Here is a 7,420-nt window from a genome sequence, read left to right as displayed (position 1 = left end):
TTTGGTAGTGATAATTTTCAAAGCAAACTTATGTGCATAAGTCTGCTTTGAAAACTGATGTAACTTATGTGCATATTTGCCATCTAACTCATGCACGATGTTACAAAATTACCTCCAAAGTGACTAGGAATTTGTAGGAACAGAGAGTAGCACTATTTTCAGAGCTGGTCATGGTAATTTTCCACAAAAAGTACTAGGTCAGGGCTAGTGGTGGCCTCTACTTTGTTCTAAAACTGCAGTGGGGAAACAGAAGTGAGTTAAGAAAAAGTTCCATGTCAGCAATTTGATTAGATCTAGCAGAAAATCACCCCTGGAGCTTGTGGTAGGAAACAGACAGATAAGGCCTTGAAATGGTCTTCATTTCATGTTGGAATGAAGGATTCCTGAATTCATACAGGAAGGTCTGACAGCGTGACTTGGCATCATTACAGATTTTCAAATCTGGCCAGCATATGGCATAGTTTAAAAAAGGAGATGGTCAAGGTTATATTTTGACTATAACCATTTCCTGAGAAATTGCTTCCTACTGGATGTGCCATTTCTGTCATAAAACACATTTACTTATAAATTAAATTATTTCAAAGGGATTGTACTGACTAATGGACAAGAAAAATAAAACCAGACCATTTCCTGTCTTCAGTGCTCCTTCTGTGGTTAAGGAACAGGACCTTGCCTTTGTGAATCATCAGTAAAATGTTCAGTTGATAGCCACATAGAAAAAAAAAATCTATATTTTAGCGTAGGATGAATGATACAAAAGTATATACTGTATGTCAGGTTAAAATGTCCAAATAAGCAGATGTGGATTAATCAAACCCTGTACAAGCTGTCATAGTAGTCAGAATTGTAGGAAAACCAAGCATATGGATTGTACATATGAAATACACAATGTAAATAAGATTTTTTTCTCTTATGTTCGTTCATATGTGAAACCATTATTTTTGATAAAGTCAAACCTATAGAAATCATTCATCAAAGGAGCCCAATACTTAGTTCTAATTGTGCACTTTTGCTAAAAGTGCTGCGGGACTTTATCCCAAGCCTCAACTATCAGTTCTTAGAGGCCAAAATCCTGCAGCACTTTTAGCATAAGCTTTAGCTTGTACAAAGTTTTCAATGAAACCTAAAACCTAGGACAAGGCATGATAGGGCAGTTTTCAAGGGGACTTTGCTGGGTAAGGAAGGCAAAGTTTGGCTGCAATAATTGCATGCATCGCCAGCAATGTGAGCCCCCAGCACCCTATTCCAAGAGAAGGGAGGGCTGAGAGACCCATTTAATGCTCCCATTTATTGCGGACCAAAATTCCTCTCTGTGTGCTGCAGTCTTTACAAGCAAACGTGTACACCCTGGCCATAAAGGGATTGGAAAGACTTTCCTTGGATAGTTAAACAGGCCCTTTTATGATTTGGGGAAAGCCCCATGCCACGTTTCCTATACCAGTGTGGCCCGACAGCCCAGATATGCTTAAACTGGGGCACCTTCAAAGCAACAAAATCCTGAAAGAGGAGGCAACAAAGCACTGTCACAGTATTTCAATCACACAGATACTTTTAATAGAAGTCTCAGATAAGTTATAGCACCACTTACACACCACCTTCCATGGACAGCTTTCTGGGTTGCCGCACTTCCAGCCCTCCATTCTCCATCCTCACTGTGCTCCCTGACATTCTTTTTTTTATGCCTGTTTCTTCCAGCCAGGGGAGACAACAAATATAAGCTGCTTTGAAGTGCCTGAAAAGTAGAATACAAATAAAGTAAAAAATAAATGTAACATACAGGACTCAATGATCACGTCGTTGACTTTCACTGGTGCAAGAACAAGGAAGCCTTTCATGTGGTTAACCTTTGTTTTGACCCAGCAGCTTTCTTTAAGACTTCCAGTTTAATCAGAGGCAAGGCTGGATCTGGTGCCAGGAGCCTTCATTTGCAATTACAGTTGGACAGTTCTCCTATTCTATATCCCCTCCCAATTTACTTTCGTCCAGTCATTGCAGTGTCAGTGTTTGGCCGGGGGCTATGCACCAGGGAGCCTTCCGGAACCTTGTAATCATGGACACTAAAACTAGCTACTAAGTGTTGGCATTGCACAATAACTATGGCTACGTCTCTTCCAGGAATTGTGAATACAGAGTTGAAACAAGATATCCATTGTACACAAAAACCCAAAGGCACTGCCAAAATATCCCATAAGAATAGCAAACTCCTTCTGCTGGTGAACTCTATTAAGGCATTAACTTGGGGACACATTTATAGGTCGGATATCTACTAGAATCCTCAGCTAGCAAGAATACAAAGCAGATTTTTTTTAAAATTTAATTTAATTTAATTTTTTTTATTTATGCATTTTTAACAATTATAGACAGCAAAAAGCATATCAATGAAATGTCTAAGTAACATCCATATTCATATATTATTCATACAATAATAATATACTTTAAGCAAAACTAATATGACCTATTTTAAAGGCAAATTAGGAAGTCCCAAAGTTTATCAGGAACTCAGTAATTCAAGAAATCCAATTTTATAGAAATTTAAGGGCATCAACAATATATATACTCATACCTATGATGGGTGTGGTAGCTAGTTAATTATTTTTTTAAATGTAAATGTGAATTTAAAAAGGAACGTAACTGCATTGGTTCAAAGAACACATATCTTGTACTATTTAATTTTAACACACATTTACTAGGATATCTAATCACAATTGTGGCTCCAAGAGCCCTAGCAGCTTTTTAGAATTATAGGAGAAGAAAGAAGAGATTCTGTGCTTGATGTTTTAGTCTACTTGGGGAACAAGGACCTGGGTTGAAACTGAATCAGTGTAATACAGGGGGAGTTCAAAAATTTAGAGGAGGGGAATCTTCTGAGCTATTACCCTATCCTAGTAAGGAAGAGGAAAGGTTTGCAGTTATATAGAGTGTATTAAATGAAAAGGGAAATAAATGGAAAGCTATGACTACAATTCGTTGTTGTCTAAGCGACACAATTTCAGATCTGCAAACTCCAATGGCAGAGATAGACCTGGATAACAGGACTCATGGAGTTCTAGGTTGTACTGGGGCCATGCTGCTACCAATACTCCTGGAGTGCTATCCAGCATGAGGAGAAAGAGTCATTCTTTCAAGATACTAGGCTTTCTATGGAGGCTTTCTGCTTCTTACTGTTACGGGAATGCTGGGGAGCAGTCCCGATTCCAGAGAGGTAGTGTGCCCTTGGACCACAGCACGACTGCAGAGGGGCTCCGGGGAAGCACTGTGGCAGGTGAGACGTGTCCCAGCACGGGCGGATGGGATGAAGATCAGGGGCCCTGACCTCTGCTGAACCTGAACACATCAAAGAGACCCAACAATGCAATGTTGGTCTCTGGGGTAGCCCTCCGGCCACTCGATAGCCCTTTCAGACCTGCCGCTTGGGAACAGCAGATGCGACAGGATGGACAGATGATGAGGACAGACGATGGTACTAGAACTTGGAACATAGACAAGATGAGGAGACTTAGAACTCTGATGCAGGATGCTCAGACGTGGACTCAGGAAAGTCAGGAGTGGACTTCGGATACTCAAATGAGGACAAGGACTCAGGATGTAGGTCAAGGACAGAAGCAGCACAAGGTACTCCAAACACTGGGAACAGGATACAGGATTCAGGATTCAAGAGTCGGAACTTGGAACTCGGAATATTAAAAACAAGGGTCTTCCGGAGGCTTGCGCTGCCAAGGAAATGGACATATGGATACAAGGACATTAGGGGACATCTGGAACCTCAGAACATCAAGGCTTCAACCCCCAGGACAATCAAGAGCATCAAGGAGGCACTGAGAAATGAAACATCTGCGCATCAGGACATCTGGAGAACATGACATCTGGAACATCAGGACCTTGGACCCCCAAAAGCATCAAGGTGGCATTGAGAGAAGGAACAATTGGACATCAGGACATCTGGAGGAACAGGACATCTGGAACATCAAGGCAATGCCATCAGGAACCGACGAGACTGATGAAGAATCCTATTTATAGGACTGACCTGGATGACATCATCAGGAGGGGCCGCAGGACAACTCCCATGCAGGCCCTTTAAGTTACGAAGAGAGGCACGGCCTCATGCCTAGGGCAGGACCCTGGAGAGCGGCGTCCATGCGGCGAAGAAGAGCAGGAACGGTGCAAGGCCGCAGGACCAGGCCCAGCATTAATGGCAGCTTCCAGGCCGCAAAAAGGAGGCTGGGGGACGGCACCAAGCCATGGAGGATGGCGCTGACATCTGCGGCCTCCAGTCCACATGAAGGTATGGTGGCAGCTCCCTGCTGCTGCACAGCAAGAAGAACGCTGATGGCCACCAGCCGCATGGAGATGGCATCAGAGGCCTCCTGCTGCAAGGGTAAAAGACAGCGGCTCCAGCCATGCAGAGAGGACATTGGCAGCCTCTGGGCCATGGAGGAAGGGAAAAGAGGTGAGAGGCTGCTCACGGCCCTAGCCGCGGGCAGAATCGTAACAGTATTCCCTCCTCAAGGACCCCCTCCTCAAGTCTGCTTCTCAGAGATTTGGAAGGTTTGACGAACTTCGAAGTTGAAGGAACGAATATGGCAGGTACCTCCTGCGGGTCGTAGACAAGACACAAAATCTCAAAGAGCAAGTTGAGAAAAAAACATTTTTTGAAAACAAAGGCTCTGAGATAAAGTATATGACAGAGAGCCTCAGATTGGCTTAATGGACCGGCTCCAGCTATCTGGTCCAGTCCACCTTAAGACAGACAGGAAAGGGATTCTCGGGTGGGGGCGTTTCCCTGAGGTAAGGGATACAAAGGTGAGGCCCTGAGAGAGTTAGATAGGCGCCAGGGAGAAGAAGGAAGCTGTAATGGAGTGCTGTGCTCTTTTGGAAAAACTGTTCTTGCTTTGTCAGTCTGCTGAGGTAAGCAGACATTTTGATTCTGTCTTATTTATTTATTTCATTTATTTATTTATTTGCTTTTATATACCGACATTCAATCGAGATATCACATCGGTTTACATATAGCTGAACAAATAAGGCAAGATCTGCTTATTTTACATTGTAACATGGTAACTAGTATAATAGAAAAAGATAAACATTTATATTATAATGTTATAACATTTCAACTTGGGAATATAAATTATAGATTACGATCTAAATAGAGTCTTAGTGAGGTGGAGTCCTTGAGGGAAGGCTTTTAAGATGTGGCTAAGGGGGGAGAGGGGGTGGGAAAGTACGGATAGCTGCGGAGTGGGCTGTAAGGTGGGTTTCATCGGGTAGGTGACAGCGGGTAGGGTTTTGAGTTCAAGGCAGGGATGAGCCTGGGCTGAGGCTAAGTATCTGGCAGGAAGGCTTTTCTGAAAAGCCAGGTTTTGAGTTGTTTTTTGAATACTTGAGTGGAAGGTTCATTTCTGAGTAGGGGCGGGAGGGAGTTCCAAAGTGTGGGGCCAGCCAGAGATATGGCTCGTTTATGGGTTAAGGTGAGGTGCGCTGCTTTGGAGTTTGGAGTTTGCTGAACTTTTTGTAATTAAACTGTTGAAAAGCAGAACAGACTCCAGCCTGGTCTGTTCTCTGACCTTCTCCTATCTTAGACCACTCCAAGGGCATCACAGGCTCTTGGAAGTCTAAAAAATATGGGCCCATCACAGAAACATATTCGCCGGGCACATGGCCTTTGCAATCTGTTACGGGAATGCTGGGGAGCGGTCCCAATTCCGGAGAGGTAGTGTGCCCTTGGACCATGGTGCGACCACAAAGGGGCTCCGGGGAAGCACCGAGGCAGGAGAGACGTGTCCCAGCATGGGCTGACAGGCTGAAGATCAGGGGCCCTGACCTCTGCCGAACCTGAATGCATCAAAGAGACCCAACAAAGCAATGTTGGTCTCTGGGGTAGCCCTCCGGCCACTCGATAGCCCTTTTGGACCTGCTGCTTGGGAATGGCAGATGCGACAGGACGGACAGAGGTTGAAGACAGATGATGGTACTGGAACTTGGAACACAGACAAAACAAGAAGACTTAGAACTCTGATGCAGGATGCTCAGACGTGGACTCAGGAAAGTCAGGAGTGGAATTTGGATACTCAGACAAGGACTCAGGGTGTAGGTCAAGGACAGAAGCAGGCACAAGATACTCTGAAGACCAGGAACATGATACAGGATTCAGGATTCAAGAGTTGGAACTTGGAACTCAGAATATTAAAAACAAGGGTCTTCTGGAGGCTTGCGCTGCCAAGGAAAAGGACATCTGGATATGAGGACCTCAGGGGACGTCTGGAACCTCAGGACATCAAGACTTTGGAGCCCCAGGACATTCAATCAAGAGCATCAAGGAGGAACTGATAAACGGAACATCGGGGCATCAGGACGAGAACAGGACATCTGGAACATCAGGACCTCGGACCCCCAGGACACTCAATTAAGAGCATTAAGGCGGCACCGAGAGATGGAACAACTGGACATCAAGACATCTGGAGGAACAGGACATCTGGAACATCAAGGCAACAACATCAGGAACCGATGAGACGAAGACTCAGGATCCAACGAGAGACCAGAACATGGAACCATAGATGAAGAAAGGGAATTCCCATGAAGAACAGAATGCCTAGGAGAAGTTGAGATGACGAGAAGTCCAGGAGCGGACTGGCTCCTTGCAAAGGCAAAGAAGAACTGATGAAGAACCCTATTTATAGGGCTGACCTGGATGACATCATCAGGAGGGGCCACAGGACAACTCCCACGCAGGCCCTTTAAGAAATGAAGAAAGGCGTGGCCTCACACCTAGGGCAGGACCCTGGAGAGCGGTGTCCATGCTGCGAAGAAGAACAGGAATGGCGTAAGGCCGCAGGATCAGGATCAGCGTTAACAGCGGCTTCCAGGCTGCAGAAAGGAGGCTGGGGGACGGCGTCAAGCCTCGGAGGACGGCACTGACATCGGCAGGGATGAGCCTGGGGGGAGGCTAAGTATCTGGCGGGAAGGCTTGCACTAAAAGAAATGCACTATACAAGTCAGCTATTGTTAAAAAATAAATCATTTTGCTGAATGTTTGATTGAAGATGAAAATCACAAAAGGTACACTATTGAAAAGTACACTTCTATACAGAAAAAAATTCCAGAACAAAATTCACAGATACAGGCACTGATAAGTCTGCATACCCTAGCAACAGGTACTCTTCACAAGGGACCCTCCCTGGTCATTTCCCCAGTGGTACCTGAAAACTGGATGCAGACTCCATCCCAGTAGGTAACTGGAAGTCTTGCTGATCCACCACTGATGCTTTACTTTAAGCAGCACTTGTATTGAACCTGTAAGGCAATTCTTCCTCTAACTCTTCACAAAGGAAATCCTCTTTCTCCAAAAACCAAAAACTCACTCATAGGCAACAAGGACTACAGGACTAATTCCTCTCTTCTTTGAGACCCTCTACTCTGCTTCTTT

This window comes from Rhinatrema bivittatum, chromosome 3 (assembly GCF_901001135.1).
Source record: "Rhinatrema bivittatum chromosome 3, aRhiBiv1.1, whole genome shotgun sequence".
Classification (NCBI taxonomy): Eukaryota; Metazoa; Chordata; class Amphibia; order Gymnophiona; family Rhinatrematidae; genus Rhinatrema; species Rhinatrema bivittatum.
Note: the sequence above shows the minus strand (reverse complement) of the source record.